This window comes from Hippopotamus amphibius, chromosome 9, assembly GCF_030028045.1.
Source record: "Hippopotamus amphibius kiboko isolate mHipAmp2 chromosome 9, mHipAmp2.hap2, whole genome shotgun sequence".
In the NCBI taxonomy this organism is placed as follows: Eukaryota; Metazoa; Chordata; class Mammalia; order Artiodactyla; family Hippopotamidae; genus Hippopotamus; species Hippopotamus amphibius.
The window spans coordinates 24359798-24375231 of record NC_080194.1 but is presented as its reverse complement, the minus strand read 5'-3'; the positions used below and the strand labels follow the sequence as shown (position 1 = coordinate 24375231).

Here is a 15434-nt window from a genome sequence, read left to right as displayed (position 1 = left end):
GGACCAGTGTGAGGATTGAATGAGCTAATGTATGTAAAAGGGCTTAGTGTGGTAGCTGACAGTAAGCTCTCAACATGACTTATTAATCTCCTGCTTTTTTTTTTAACACTCACCAATATAATATGGACCAGGGGGTTGACGAGGCCTCAGCCAAGTGGAGGAGTGAGGGGAGGGACTAGACCAGGCAGAGGGAGAGCCTATGGAAAGACCTTGAGGAGGGAAGTCTCCCACATCAGGGGAAGCGGGGAGAGGGGAGTGAGGGTAATGGGTGGAGTGAGTGGGGAGAGAGGTCAAGGGTGAAGTGCAGAAGTAGGAGGGGCTGGGCCACACGGAGTCTCCAGCTCTCAAAGACAATCCCTGGAGTCTAACGGTGAGTATGGAGACTTAGTCCCCTCACAAACACGTTTGTAGCCCCTCAAAGGTCTTCATTCCTGCCAGCCAAAAGGTACCTCCTGTCTAGTACTTCCTCAAAACTTTTCTTGCCCTTGGCTCCCAAAGAATCCTGAGACCCAGCAGAAAAGTTCTCCATACCAGCACTTTTTTGGGGGAAAAAAAAAAAAGAGCATTTAATGAACACCTATTCTGGGCCAAGGAATGCCCTGAGCCTTTTGCCCATCTTACCTCATTTACTGCCCAACAATCTGAGATAAGTAGTATCACCAAGAAAACAGAGACTCAGAGAGCGTGAGTAACTTGCCCGAAGTCACACAGCTATCAAATACTAGAGTCTGGTCCGTGAAGGCAAAGTCATGATCATTAACTCCATGTTGTTCTGACCGTGGGGCAGGCATGGCCTATTTCACACTGGCTTCTTGGAGTCTCAGGAAGCTACTGAAACTTCAGTGCAATGTGATACATTTTCAGGCAGCAGTGAGCTGAAAATTACAGAAACCTCTCTTCAACCAACTGTAGAGTTCATTAAGCTGCAGGGAGCTCTTAATATCTTCAGTATTTCAAGGCAGCTCTCTGCTCCAGGAGTAAAGGAGAGAACTAATACCCATCCCTAAAAAGGTGAATGAAAGCCTTTACTAACTAAATACTACAGATAAGCATCTTCCTCATTTGGCTGCAATTACCTCAGTCCCAAGTTACATCATTGCTAGCGAAATGATGAACAAAATCATGGTAATGATACCAATGGTAAATTAAATGGAAATAAAAGGAGCTCAGTGTACTATTCAATCTCCCACATGGGGACCACTCCTAAGTTGAGTTCTTCAGCTTCCCACCGGGAATTTCCACATGTAAATAAATATGCCTGATTGAAACTGCAAACCCAGACCTCTGTGCATGGCTAACACTGAACTCGAAGGCTGGGATTGCTTCTCTCCATCCCAAGGCTAATGTCAGTGAAGATGGATTTTTGCCCGCATGAAATGTTCTAATGAATTATGCAAATAGAGACAGACACCTTATAGGACTGACCTCTGCCACAGAGTTTGACATCCTCCTGCCCTAGCCAAACCAAGTGGAAAATTGGATTTAAAGAAAAAGAATCGGGACTTCATAGCAACCAAGATGCTTACAGTGTCTGGGTTCTCGCCACCACAAGTCAACACAACCCCATCAAGAGAAATTACCAACAGATGTGACAAGGAAAGGGCATGACAGTTGGGGTCCAGTGCAAGTCATCAGCAGATTTCTATCTTATTATAAGCCCCTTATTAGGGTTTTAGCCATAACCATTAGTTTTTCTAATAGGATACCCTACAAGAAGAGTAAGAGCCCTGGGTTTAAAACCCAGCTCTGCCTCTTATTATCTGTGGGATTTGGGACATGTTACTCAAAAAGCTTTCTGAGCATCCATTTCCTCATCTTTAAAGTAAGGATAATAATAGCACCGATTTATAATGTGGCTTTGAGAATCAGAAAGAGAATGCATGTTGCACAGTGCCTGACCCAGACTCGTTGCTCAAGAAATGGGATCTGTTCTTATTATTCACCTGTAATGAAAAGTTGATTCCATTTCAGGATGAATATAAATTGGGTTTTAGACTCAGATTTTTTAACATGACTTAAGACCCTCTTTGGTTCTGAAGTTATATTGGTTACAAAGTTAAACCATTTTTAAAAAATTACTTATCCAACACTTAGCAATGTAACTTGGAGCAAGTCCTACCTTCACTGGGTATTAGTTTCCTTGTTGGTTTAAATGACATAATTGAAGCTAAAAATAGAAGACTCTTCGAAGAAAACAAAGGAGTAAATTTTCATGACTTAGGATTATGCAGTGATTTCTGAGTTATGACCCAAAGTGTATAAGTGATAAAGGAGAAAGTTGACAAGTCGGACTATATCTGAATTGAAAACTTTTGTGCTTCAAAGGACACCATCAAGAAAGTGAAAGGACAACCCACAGAATGGTAGAAAATATTTGCAAAGAGATGTGAATCCAGAATATATAAAGAACACTTACAATTCAACAACAAAAAGATGAACGACCCAATTTTAAAATGGGCAGAAGACATTTGTATGATCAGGCCATTCAGGCTGGCTGTTCTCTTGCTCTCTGTACATCCCCTGCTTGACAAGGCCCAGCTTCACTCACATGACTATCCAGTTCTCTTAATTATAGAGCTTAATTAGTCCCTGGTAACTGATGAGCCCACCTGATGTCAATTCCCCCTGTAAAAGGTAGCCTCCTTCCCCCCCAGCAGTGAAGACTGCTGCCATTCCTGCCCATCGTCTGCCACACATAGTGGGGTGTCGCTCCAGGACCAGTTGTGTAAGATCCCCTGTCCAGTAAACCATTGATGTCTCTGTTGCTGTCTCCAGGCTCTTTATGCGGTCTTAAGGCTCAGCAGCTACTAAGGCTTGCAGGCTTGTGGGGTGCAGCCCAGCAACATTTCTCCAAAGAAGTATACAAATGGCCAATCCAAAAGCACGTGAGATCATTAGCCATCAGGGAAATACAAATGAAAATCATAATGAGACAGCACTTTACACCCACAAGAATGACTATAACAAAAAAGACAGTAACAAGTGTTGGTGAAGCAATGGAGAAAGTGGGACCTTCATACATTGCTAGTGTTCATGTAAAATGTTGCAGCCACTTTTAGAAAAGTCTGCCTGTTCCTCAAAGGATAAACACAACATTACTGTAAGATCCAGCAGTTCCAATCCTGGTACCTAAGAGAAATGAAAACGTATGTCCACACAAAAACTCGTACATGAATATTTACAGCAACACTATTCATAATAGCCAAAAAGTGGAAACAACCAAATGTCTGTTGACTGATGATGAATCTTGAAAACATCAGGCTGAGTGAAAGAAATCAGTCACGAAAGATGGCACATTGTATGATTCTATTTTTATCAGATGTTCAGAATAGGCAAGTCTATAGAGACAGAAGTAGATTAGTAGCTGCCTAAGGCTGGGGTCGGGGGTGGGGGGTGAGGCGAGGAACTGGGAAACGACTGCTCCTGGTTACCATTTTTGTGGGGTGGGGCGATGAAAATGATTCAAAATTAGATTATGGTGATGGTTGGGCAACTCTGAAAATATACTAAAAACCACGGAATTGTACACTCAAAAAACGAAACGGTCTGGACAAGATTTGTTTGGGATCTTGCCCAGTTTAACATTTTCTGGATGAGAAGCACATCTTGGAACAGAGCCAGACCCTGCTGGAAAAGAATGACCGTGCCCACATGAGTGCACCAAGAAGGGAGAAGAGGTGGGTGACTTCACCTGTGCACGGTGACAGGCTCCCACCACTCAACCTTAAACATTAGCTAATTCACAAGTTAGCTGCTGCATCTGCAAGTTGGGGGTCACGTGCTTAATAACCACTAATGCCTGATGGGATACCTGCCACATGCCTGGTCCCAGACACCTTCCACGGATCTCATTTAATCCTTACAACAGTCCTTTGAGGCTTCAGATGAGAAACTGAATATCGGAGGGTTACAAAGATGGAAAGGTAAGGGATCACGTGCAAATACCCACAGCTTGACCAGTGGTCTCTCTACATCCACCTGGGTGCAAGGAAAGCTTGTGCTTCATCAGCAGTGAGCAAATAACTGAGTTAAAAATAACCTTATCATTTCTTGCTCTAGCTCTTAAAAGCAGGGGGTATGATCATTTCATTTTTTAAAAGCCCTGAATTCAGCTTTCTCACTGCTCGCTCCGGTAGGCACTGCCCTTTGCTTGCAAGGCACACACTCCTGAGGCTTCCCAGGGCTAAATATGCACCGCTTATCTAAACCAGGCTGACTGTTCTCTCTTTTTTTCCTTTGCAAATGTCTGTAATCCAGCAGCTTCCCGGCAGGCTCCAGGAGCTCCGAATCATTCCACACCTGGAAAGTTTGCTACAGAAGCCTTAAAAAAGCCAGATTTTAAAGTGCCTGCTATTTGTTTTTCATCTCACCTCCAGCCATAATGCTTTGTTTGCAACACAGTAATTGTTCCACAGCCAGTGATTCCTCCATCAAAACACAAGAAAATGACTCGGAATGAGGTGAGCAGTAGGAGATGTGAATTGTGTCACCGGCCTTTGCCGCGGGCTCTTCTGACGTCAGCGCCTGGGCTGCGGGCGCCTGCCTCTCCCTCCCCCCACCCCCTCCTCTGCTCACAGGCGAGGCCCAGCCCTTAAGCTCCTATGAAGCGGGCCCAGGCCGAAGCCCAAACCAAGCAGAGGCTGCACAAAAAGACCTGAATGTCTGCTTATAACTGAGAAACACCTCTCAGTCCAGCTGTGGAGCTTGCCATGGATATATGGGAGGTTGGTGCCCGGGCCTGGGCAAGAACTGCCAGGCCCTATACGGGGATCTGGATGGTCCCACAGATGAAGCGAGGCTGCCATCCTGCCCAGATCCCCGCCCTCATCCCTGCACAGCCACGTACTAGGAGTGCTCTCCAGTTGCGGGGACTCAGTGGACCGCCGCGGGTACCAGAGGCTCTTTTGGAACGATGCTTCCTTTGCAGATGACTAGGGCTTGTGTGAACCAATTGCCAAGGTCTGTGTTTTCTAAAAGTTCCAAAACCCAAAAACCAGAGTTATATGATGACCTCACCTGGGGTATCAAAACAGCCCGGAGCACTGCAGCCCGGAGCACTGCACCCCGGCCCCTTCACACACCCCCACTTCCAGTGAGGGCCCTCGAGGTGTGCTGAGCCCAACCCTGGGATTCGCTGTCTGTCACAGATTTAGAGGTGGTCTAGAGAGGGTCCCAGGGTCACGCTTGGGCTATCTTCCTGCATGGCCTGATCTCCCAGGGTCAGATTTACTGCTCTAATGAATGTTCTTTCTTTAACTAGTGAGGCAGCCCGAAGAGTGAGAAGAGCCTGACTAGTTATAGAGCCAGGTCAAAGGGCAAATCTACTGTCTCCAGCCCCTGCAAGAAGGGCCAAGAAACCAGCGATAAACATAAGGGGATGGAGATCATTCTACTTTCCAGAACTCCGTGGAGGTGAAGTAACACAGGCATACTTTGCTAAACCACCTAAAGTGGGGGCAGGTGGTGAGACCTTCCAAACACTGTTGCCGGAGTAACAACAGGTAAGTACTGCCTTCTGAGCTGGAAAGGTCGGTCAGATCAATTGGAGGGAAGAAAAGTCTAGGCCAGAGCTGCTTGGGTCAGGAAGGAGAGAGACGGAGCCCTGCTCTCCCTGTCCTCCATCTCAGCCATTCCCCGCCCAGCTCAGACTCTTCTCTAAACAACTAAAGAATGTCGGACTGAAGAGGCATCTAATTATCAGGCTCCTAGGATCTCCAGACCTGGTCTGGCTGTGTGACTGGTCCATCATCCCCCTACTCCCCACCCCTTTTCCAGGCCTCCCTTTCTGCATGTGTAGAATGTGGGGCTGGACCACATGGGTCTCTCAGGGTGGAGCCTGTGGGGTTGGCCTGAGTCTGTGATTTACTCTGAAACCCAGGTTGAGTAATAGAATCTGAAGCTCTTCCTGTAATTTTCATGATGGTTCTCTTGGGCTTGTTTATCCCTCTCAGTCTCTCTGATTCTGGCCTGAATCTGAATCTAGGCCACAGTTTGATGATCAGAGCAATTGGTGCAAGACGATTGCTTAGATTTGCTGTTTGCTTCAAATCTGGATTACCAGTTAGCCTTCTAATTAAGCCTCTCTGAGCACAGGATTTAAAAACTCACAGGTATTAAGGTCCTTAAAAATCACCAGTCCTTCCCAATTGGTCCTGAGACTCCCTTTCTGTAAAAAAAAAAAAAATTTTTATAATACCCTCTTTGCTATCCTGAAGTGAAACTCATAAATGATATAAACCACCTGTATACATAATTTTTTAAAAATTATTATATCCTTATTATATTATATATAATAATGATCCACAGCACAGTGTGGATGAACCTCAAGAAACATGCTAAGTCAAAGAAGAGAAACACAAAAGGCTATATACTGTATGATTCTATTTATGTGAAATTTCTAGAAAAGACAAATCTACAGAGACCATGAACTGATCAGTGGTTGCCTGGAGCTGGGGGTGGGCATGAGAATTGACTGCAGACAGACCAGAGGGAACATTTGAGGAGGACGGAAATGTTTTGAAATTGCACTGTGGTGATGGTCGCCCAACTTGTCAATTTTACCAGATCACTGAATTGATGAAAAACTTGTCTGAATTGATAACACTTTTAAAGTGAGTGAATTTTGTATTATGTAAATCACAACTATTTTGTTCCTATTGAAATATCTTTGATTTATAATATTATGTTTCAGAAATCACAACTATTTTTTTAACATGTGCTTTACCCTTGACTTACATGGTAACTCAGTGTTTTAAAAATTCAGTGTGCATATACCGGTTGTGATAAAAACGAGCTGTGTTCAGTATTTAAAGCAGAGCTACATTCCAGAACACGTTCTTCATCTACGTGAGTGTCCAGTAGGACACATGACAGTTGTGTCAGGTATAGGATAATTCTTCACTGTGAGGAACTGTTCGATGCTATAGGATATCTAACATTCTTGTTCCCTGCCCACTAAATTCCAGAAGCAGCCTCTAATCATTATGACACTGAAAAGTGCCCCTATAGAAGTCCGGATCAGCCCTTAGGAGTGGCTTCACGCCAGCTGAGAATCCCTGATGTTGTCTAGCATCACATGGGGAAACTGAGGCCAGCTGAGCCCAGAGACTTGCTTGGGGGCACAGAGTGAGCTGGTGCTTAGCTGAAGTCCACCCGGATATCCTAAATTAGACTTCAGAGCTCTTTGGCCTGTAACAGGCCTTTTCACTCTTGTCTTTCTCTCCTGACTTTGCCATCATTCTGGTACCTAACATGTAAACAGCTTCATCTCATCCAGAGCTATGGAAAAGGCAGGCGGGGGTCCAGAGCTTGTCACTATTATGCTAACTCACGCCCCACAGGGAATCCAAGCAATGGGGGCAGCTGGTTCTGAGTCCCAAGCATGAAATGTCCTTGGTGAGTGTGTGGGCCCAGGAATCTCAAACATCCACTATACAGGCTGCCATTCCCATCCCCTCCATGACAGATATTGCTAAGCAATCATGACGTGCTTGCTGTCTGAGATTGGATGCAGACTATGCCTCTTTCTCGAGGCAGCCATTGTCAGTTAACTTGAAATCTACAGAAGAGATAAATCAAGTTACTATCCTAGGGGTGCTGTGTCTAAAGAAAGGAAACAGGCTGGTGCAGACCTGAAACAAAGAGCCACCAGTGGTCCAGGAAGTTCAATGCAGGGGAAGAGGAGAAGGCTTCTGGGCATGATAAAGGAACAGAGCAAAATGAACAAAGACCAGACAAGGACACTGGAAAGAGCACTTCAGGCTTTTGATTGAGAGAACAGATGCTCAGTAACTGCTTGACGAATGACCACGGAGAGAAGAACGGGGACTGTCTGCCCTGGCTTTATAGCAGCCTCATGGTCAGCCCAAGTAGGTGTGTGCTTCTCCCCAAAGAGAGGTTGGAATCAGGAGGCCTCTGAAGCCGATCTCACGGGCTGGGCTCTCTGGAGAGTCCTTGCCCCTTATTAGAGGCAGTTCATCCTGAGCCCGAGGCATTCCCCAGCACAGCTGGAGGTGATCGCAAGGACAAGTTCCTCTTAGAGGCCACCAGAGAGACTCATACGAAGTCTGAGGTTTGGGGAGTAGAGTCTACTAGCCACGTGCATGGGCTTTGGAGTCAGACCTGGCTTTGGATCCCAACATTGCCAATTACTAGCTTTGGGACCTTAAATTGCTTGACTTCTAGGAGATTACTTTTCTCATTAATCACAGAGTGTTGCGAGGATTAAATGAATAGACATCCATTTGCCTTCAATATCCATTCATCTCTCTCTCCATGTGAAAGTAGCCATGCAATTTAGTTAGGATGGCCTGCATCTCAGGCTCCAGGGATAGACCATCACTGATCTACTCGCTCAGGATACTCCCAGTCCTGTTGCTACACTGATTGGTTCGGGGATGAGTTACCTAGGCTGTGCCAATCAACATGTGGTTTTCTCCCGGTTAGTTCAGTTTGTTTCTGTCAGAGTAAGTCCAGAAGTGGTGTTTGGTGGTAGGAGGAGGTTTCTCTCTCTCTCCCTCTCCTTCTCTCTCCATCTCTCTCTTTCTCCTCCTGGGTATGAATGAGGGATTGTGTGTCCTCAGCTTCTGCCAGAAGTCATTTTGCATCCAAGAGTGAAATCAGGCCTGAGGAAAGCAAACACATGAGAAACCAAGCCGGACCCCTGATCACACCTTACTTGACCCAGTCTGCTCTGTCCCTGGACTTTTTTTTTTTTTTTAACTTATTTATTTTATTTATTTATTGGCTGCGTTGGGTCTTCATTGCTGCACACAGGCTTTCTCTAGTTGCTGCGAGCGGGGGCTACTCTTTATTGTGGTGTGCAGGCTCCTCATTGTAGTGGCTTGTTGTGGAGCATGGGCCCTAGGTGCGTGGGCTTCAATAGTTGCGGCACATGGGCTCAGTAGTTGTGGCTCACGGGCTCTAGAGCACAGGCTCAATAGTTGTGGCGCACGGGCTTAGTTGCTTCGTGGCATGTGGAATCTTCCCAGGGCAGGGCTCGAACCCGTGTCCCCTGGATTGGCAGGTGGAATCTTTACCACTGCACCACCTAGCAAGTCCTGTCCCTGGACCTTTAAAGCAAAATGTGGGTTGGGCTTCCTGTTACATAAAGCATAAAGGCTTAGCACATTTAACGGCTCAACAAATGGTAGCAATCAAAATTGTTAGTATTATGATTAAAAGGATTACTAAGTAAAACCCAACAATGGACTTGACATTTTCATTTACAAGACAGCACAGTTTTCCCAGTGGTATTTGTTAATTTCACATATTCATCAAACAAATTAATTCAACAAATAATGATTGAGTTCCCACTACATGACCAGCCTGGTTCTAGGTGTAGAGTTAGAGTAGTGAGCAAGACAGGCTTGGTACTGCCAGGTACTCAGACCCCATCCTCACCCCTGGGAGAGGTCTCGTTCTTGCTAAGCCGGAAGGGGGGCCTGCTTGCTCACAAACGTGTGCATATTTAAAAGGAAAGCCTTGCAAAATAATCACTCGTGTAGAAGCTCTACATCAAAGTCAAGTGGTTCTCAGTGTGGAGATGGCAGGATTTACTCTACTCTGGCTATGTCACCCAGACCCAAGGTGGTCCCTGGGCTCCAGGGGCAGGTCACCTGGATTCAAACCTGGCTCCATCATTTATTGACAATAGATGTTGAACAGTCCAGCTAACCTCCCTGTGCCACCTCCACACACTCCACTTCAGCCAGGTACACCCTCCTCACCTTCCTCTTGCTCTTCACCTTCATCTGCCTTCAAGGCCCCACCAGAAACTCTATAAGAGGCTTCTCGGCTGAGGTCGATGCTTATTTTCCTCCTCCTGGGACCTCACATCTGTTTTTCTTTACATCGCACTCTGCTCTGCTCTTGCAGTCACTCTGGGGCTCCTAGCTGCCAGCTGCCCACGCTTCCAGCTGATTGTTACCTTGCCTTGCCCTTCAGGCTCTCAGCTCTCAGTCTGTTTATCACCATGATTCCCAACCCACTGCTCTGTCTCAAGAGCTTGCTGTAAACCTGCTCGTGGTCCCACTTGCCCACAGGTGTTTACAGGTGGTTTGGAGGTGATTTGTGGGAAGATAATTCAATTCCTATGTTCTTGTACCTTAATTCCTGGCTTCTAGTTCTGGGCTCCTGGCCTTGACTTGCCTGGTGCCTAAATAAAGTCCTGCCATTAACATAATGGAGCTAGTGCCTTGTCCTAACTCAAAAGTTACATTGTAAAAAGGGAGGGGAGATACTGCATTGCTATCCCATCTTCCCCAGCACTGCTTTTCCTTTTATTATGTGTTTAAAGCAAAAAAGTAGCACTTGCTTAGGGGAAAAACTCAAGCAGTATAGCATTTGGTAAAGTGGAAAGTGAAAGCCTTCCATCCACTTGCCCTCAGTGCCTCACTGCAGGGGCAACCATGCTACCCGTTGGCTGTGTCACCCAGACCCAAGGTGGTCCCTGGGCTCCAGGGGCAGGTCACCTGGATTCAAACCCGGCTCCATCATTTATTGACAATAGATGTTGAACAGTCCAGCTAACCTCCCTGTGCCGTGGTATACTCATCTATACAACTAGGGTAATAACAGGACTTGCTCTTGAGGTTACTGGGAGGAAAAAAAATTTTTTTAATTTCAGTAAAACACTTAGAATAGTGATTGGCCCATGTTTAAGTGCTTAATAAAAGTAAATTATTATCTACCTCTTTTTAAATAACAGTTATTAGGGTTCCATGATGTGGATGTCTTTTATTACAACCCATGTGGTTTATAGATTCACTAACTGCTTACTCCAAATTCATGATCCGATACTGAGAAGTTGGGGCCACATGGAACATCGAGAATGTATACTTTTGGTTTTCTGATTTGGAACCCAGTGACATCAGAGCTTCCAGGGGCTCACGTGCTGGCCTGAAGATACTGTAAGGAACCATTTTCTAGCTGGAGTCACTTCTTCATTCTTTTAGACCTAATGTTCTCAAACCAGACACCCTTTCCTTCCTCCCAAGTTCTGTGACCCGGGTAACCCATGCCCTTGACAATGAGCTGAGATTACTGCCAATTAGAATCACAGCAGTTTTTCTCTCCACTCTTCAATGTGCTGGGCTGGCAACACCCTGGCTTCCTAGCAGGTTAAAGTGATCACAAGTATCTTTGAATAGGTCTCTTTCCTGGAGAAAAAGAAGGAAAAGAAATAACACAAACCAGATGGATCTAAATTGAACACACTTTTCTTGGCACTTAATGTCCCTTACACAGAGCTCAGAAGGCATTTTGGCGGCCTTCTGGGAATACTTCCCAAGCAATGCCTGGAGTTTTAACCGTTCGACAGCCGTTAACCATATTGAGCCTCACGGGGCTTAGTTCCCCACCCACCACTGAGGAGCGCGATCAGAAACTACCGTTTACCCTGGGAAAATGTCCTGTAAGTAGCACCAACCAATCTTCCACCAATAAGAGCAGGCCACAAGCAGTGCTGACAACAGTGCTTGGCCGAACCTTGATCTGACAGTGCCGAGGAGAGGAAAGAGAAAGACCCAAGACAGACTCTTGGAAGCAAGTTTTCCATCTTCCTCGATTAGGATGTCCATGCCTCTGTTGGTCCTTTTCGTTGGTGGTGCTGCCCCACAGCAGTCATGGGGTTAAAGGCGGATCCATAGGAGGCGGAATTCCCGGGCGTTGTTATTCTTTCCCCTCTCATACGTAATGGGCTCACGGTCAGCTCTATTCAGTGCTGGGTCTTCCATCCATCCCACCTTGTGCATGGCTAATGTGTATTTCCTAATTCAACAGAGTGTATTGGAACTGTTGGGACTTTGTGGACACTCAGCCGAGGGCACAGATTCTAACCATGCTCTTACTAACTGTTGACCTCCAGCAAGCCACTTAACCTTGCTCAGTCTTGGTCACAACTGTTAAAGGAGGAAACCAATGCTGAACACAATGTTATTGTCAAAGATTAAGTGAGAGTCACAAGTGCCCAGTGCTGCTGATACCTACAAGGTGCTCAATAAATACCTGTCAGGCTGATAAAGTAGAAGTGAATGGAGCTTCCAGTTAAATGTGGTGGAACTGACATGTATGTGTAATTTTACTCCTTCCCCAAACCACGCTAAACTGGTAATACAGGGCTAAAAACAAATCTAAACCTACAAGGACACATGGAATGAAAACAGCATAGCCTTGATCTGTGTGACCTGTAAATGCAAAAGTAACAAAAGAGAGATCTTCAATGTAACACCTCTCTATCAGTTATTTGTATAACAAACCACCCCAAAACTTAATGGCTTAAAATAAGTATCATGTATGTGCTCACAATTGTGTGAGTCACTGATTTGGGTTGGGCTCATGCAGGTGGGTCTTCTGCTGGAATTAACTAGCTCATCTGCAGTCAGCTGGGAGCTGGTATGACTGAGGGCTGGGCTCTGCTGGGATGGTTTAGCTTCTCCCTCCATGTGGTCTCACCATCCAGGAGGCTAGACTTTGCTCCTCTGCCTGGTGGGCTCCAGGTTCCCAGTAGCCAGAGGATAAGACCCAATGCCCTAGCCTCTGCCTGCTTCACATTTGCTAATATCCCAATGGCAAGTTACAGATTCAGTGGCCATGCCCACACTCAGTATGAGAGGGAACACAAGGTCACAGATACCTTGGTTCATTACTGCAACAGTCTACCACAACCTCTGAAGCACATGTACCATCTTTCCCAGTTAAGATGATCATGTGTGAGAATTCCCTGGCAGTCCAGTGGTTAGGACTCTGCACTTCCACTGCAGGGGGCACAGGTTCAGTCCCTGATGGGGAAACTAAGACCCCCATGCTGTGCGGCACAGCCAAAAAAAAAAAAAAAAAAAGATCATGTCTGTTGTCTTATTAATAAAGATGCTATCCAGTGGTGCTGACAGAGTCAAAGGTAGATCAAAAGAGATAAAAAGAAGGTGGACAAGTAAGACCAACTTAGCAGACCAGAGAAAATGGAAACCAAAGCCTGAAGTAGGGGACTGAAGGAAGTTGTTTCATGCTATAGAACCCTAGAGATTCAGAAATTGAAGGCACAAGGTACATCTGAAATTCAGAGTGCAGGTGTGGCTAAAAACAGAAGAATCGGCTGACAGTGTGAAGGAGGCTCTATCTTGAGCCTCTGCATCTTTTCTCTTGCCCCATACAATTAAGTGAATACCCTTCCATATCCCAGGATTGAGATATACTCTGTGAAGAGGTGAAAACAGAAAGATTCTTACCTTCAGATACCAGGCACTCCTGAAGCTGGGGGCACCATACTGAAAACAGGGAGACTACCGAATTGACAGTAAAATAACAATGAGAAAATTAGATGATTCCAGAATAGATTAATAGGAATTCCAGAGAGCGAGAAGACAGAGAAAAAAGTTACCAAAGACTTCAATAAATTTTAATAAAATTTCCCAGAACTTAAGGAAATGAGTTTCCAGGTGGAAAAGACCCACTGAGTACTTTGCAGGATGAATTTTTAAAAAAGAAAAAACAGAATTAAGGCAAATCATTGTGCAATTCAGGATCCCAGGGATAAAGAGAAAATCCTCAAAGCTTCCACAGAGAAAAGATCAAACAACAACGAAAACAGGGGACATACAAAGGTTCAGAAATCCACATGACATTAGACTTAATGGCCACAGGAGATGCTAGACGATAATAAGCAATGCCTTCAAAATAATGAGTAGCAATGATTTTCATAATAGAGTGCCATGATCAGCCAAACTATAATTGTGATGGCAGGCTAAGGATATTTTAGACATCATAGATCTGAAGAAATGTACCTTATGTGCATTCTTCCTTAGGGAGTTTCACAAGAAATGAGGAAGATGTAGAAATCAGAGAAAAGGTGTGGCAGTTATCAGCTAACTGCCCCTTAGCTGCAAATCCACACTTCTATACTCTGCTGTGTGATGCTGAGGCCAGGACTCTAAAAATCCCTTGGCCAGCTGGCCTCCTGTTAAGCTCGCTAATGGGGAGAAGTTCCCAGAGGGAGACTGGAGGGCTGGAGAAAGAAGAAGGGACTTGCTCCTTCCTGCTCGCTTCCTATCTACTTGTAGTTCCTGAGAGCATCACACTGGCAACCTTTACCCCACAGAAACAGTTCCTTCCTGTAGCAACATTTGAGTCTAGTTCACAGTTTTCCCAACATTTGCAGAAGCAACTTTACTGTGCCCCTTTAGAGACACCAGCACCAGCTAAGCTGCCTCCACCCCGCACCCCACACAGTTAAAATAATTGACGTGGTTTCTAAAGCCTGACTGACGTACAGGGGATCCAACACAGGATAAAAAGTAAAAACTCCAAGGATGATAGTGAGAGGAGATCCCAGGGCAATAGCTATGCATCAGACTGGTGGGTTGCTTAAATTGATAGTCCCAGGTCATGACCTTCCTGTATCCATGTTCTTTGCAGAGTGACTTTTCAGATTCTTCCTTCAATACGTGCAGTCTGTTTCTGTTCTCTTTGATTCTAGCCTTGTGACTTGTTTGGCCAGTAAAATGTGATGGGAGTCGTAGTGAGCCAGCTCCAGTCCTAGCCTCAAGAAGCCTCGCATATTTCCTTTCTCTCTCTTGGATCCTTATTTTCGCCATGAAGTCTTGGCTAACCTGCTGGAGGATAAGAGACCTTGGGGCATGCCATGCAGCATCCAGCTACCCATTCGCTCCCTGGGCAGAGCTGCTGTTAACTGCAGATGCCTGAGGGAGTCAAGCCGAGACCAGGAGGAATCCAGCTGAATTCAGCCCCAAATGCCAACCTGCAGAATTGTGAGCTAAATAAATGATTGTTGTTTTTAACCACTAAATGTTTGGGTGATTTATTATGCAGAAACAGCTAACTGATCCACAGGCTTAGAGAGTAACCAGTCCACACTGCACTGGGAGAACTGAAGGCCCACAGATGGATGTATTCAAGAATAAAAAGTGCTATCATCAGAGAAGCTAATATGTTCTTTCGAGGGCGATGGGGTAAGTTGGGGCAAAGGCTTGCAGCTTCTTAATGTAAGCCTTGTGGAGATATTCGGTGTGACCTAGGTATATGTACAACAGATAGAAATAAAATTCAAATTTACAAAAATGAATGGACTTTGTGGATTTCCTTCTATAGTGATTGCCAACTCACGATTATGGACTTGCATCTCAAGGCTTGGTTTCAACAATCTTGTCTTTTCATGACTGCTGCTTTCACTAGTGGAAATGCAATATTCATGAGTAGTACTCATCGTGCTGCTTGGGCCCTCACTCCCAAATCTCCAATCATCATCTTTGATTCTATCTCCTAAATATGGCGGTCCACCTCTCTCTATCACTATGCCTCTGCAAGAGCTCAGGACACCATCTCTCATCCGGACCACTACAGCATCTTCTGAACTAGTTTCCCTGCCTCTCATCTTTCCTGTTCCCCTCAAATAGTCTTCACTGAGCTGCCAGAATGAT

The 15434-nt window shown here is 45.3% G+C and overlaps 1 long non-coding RNA gene across 1 annotated transcript; it reads left to right on the top strand.

Moving 5' to 3' along the window:
- The first annotated feature begins 3652 nt into the window (after positions 1–3652).
- LOC130861468 (uncharacterized) lies at positions 3653–14760 on the top strand. Its single transcript, XR_009055588.1, has 4 exons — positions 3653–3677; positions 4258–4460; positions 5261–5501; positions 14474–14760. It is a non-coding gene; the product is annotated as an uncharacterized LOC130861468 (long non-coding RNA).
- Positions 14761–15434: the final 674 nt, after the last annotated feature.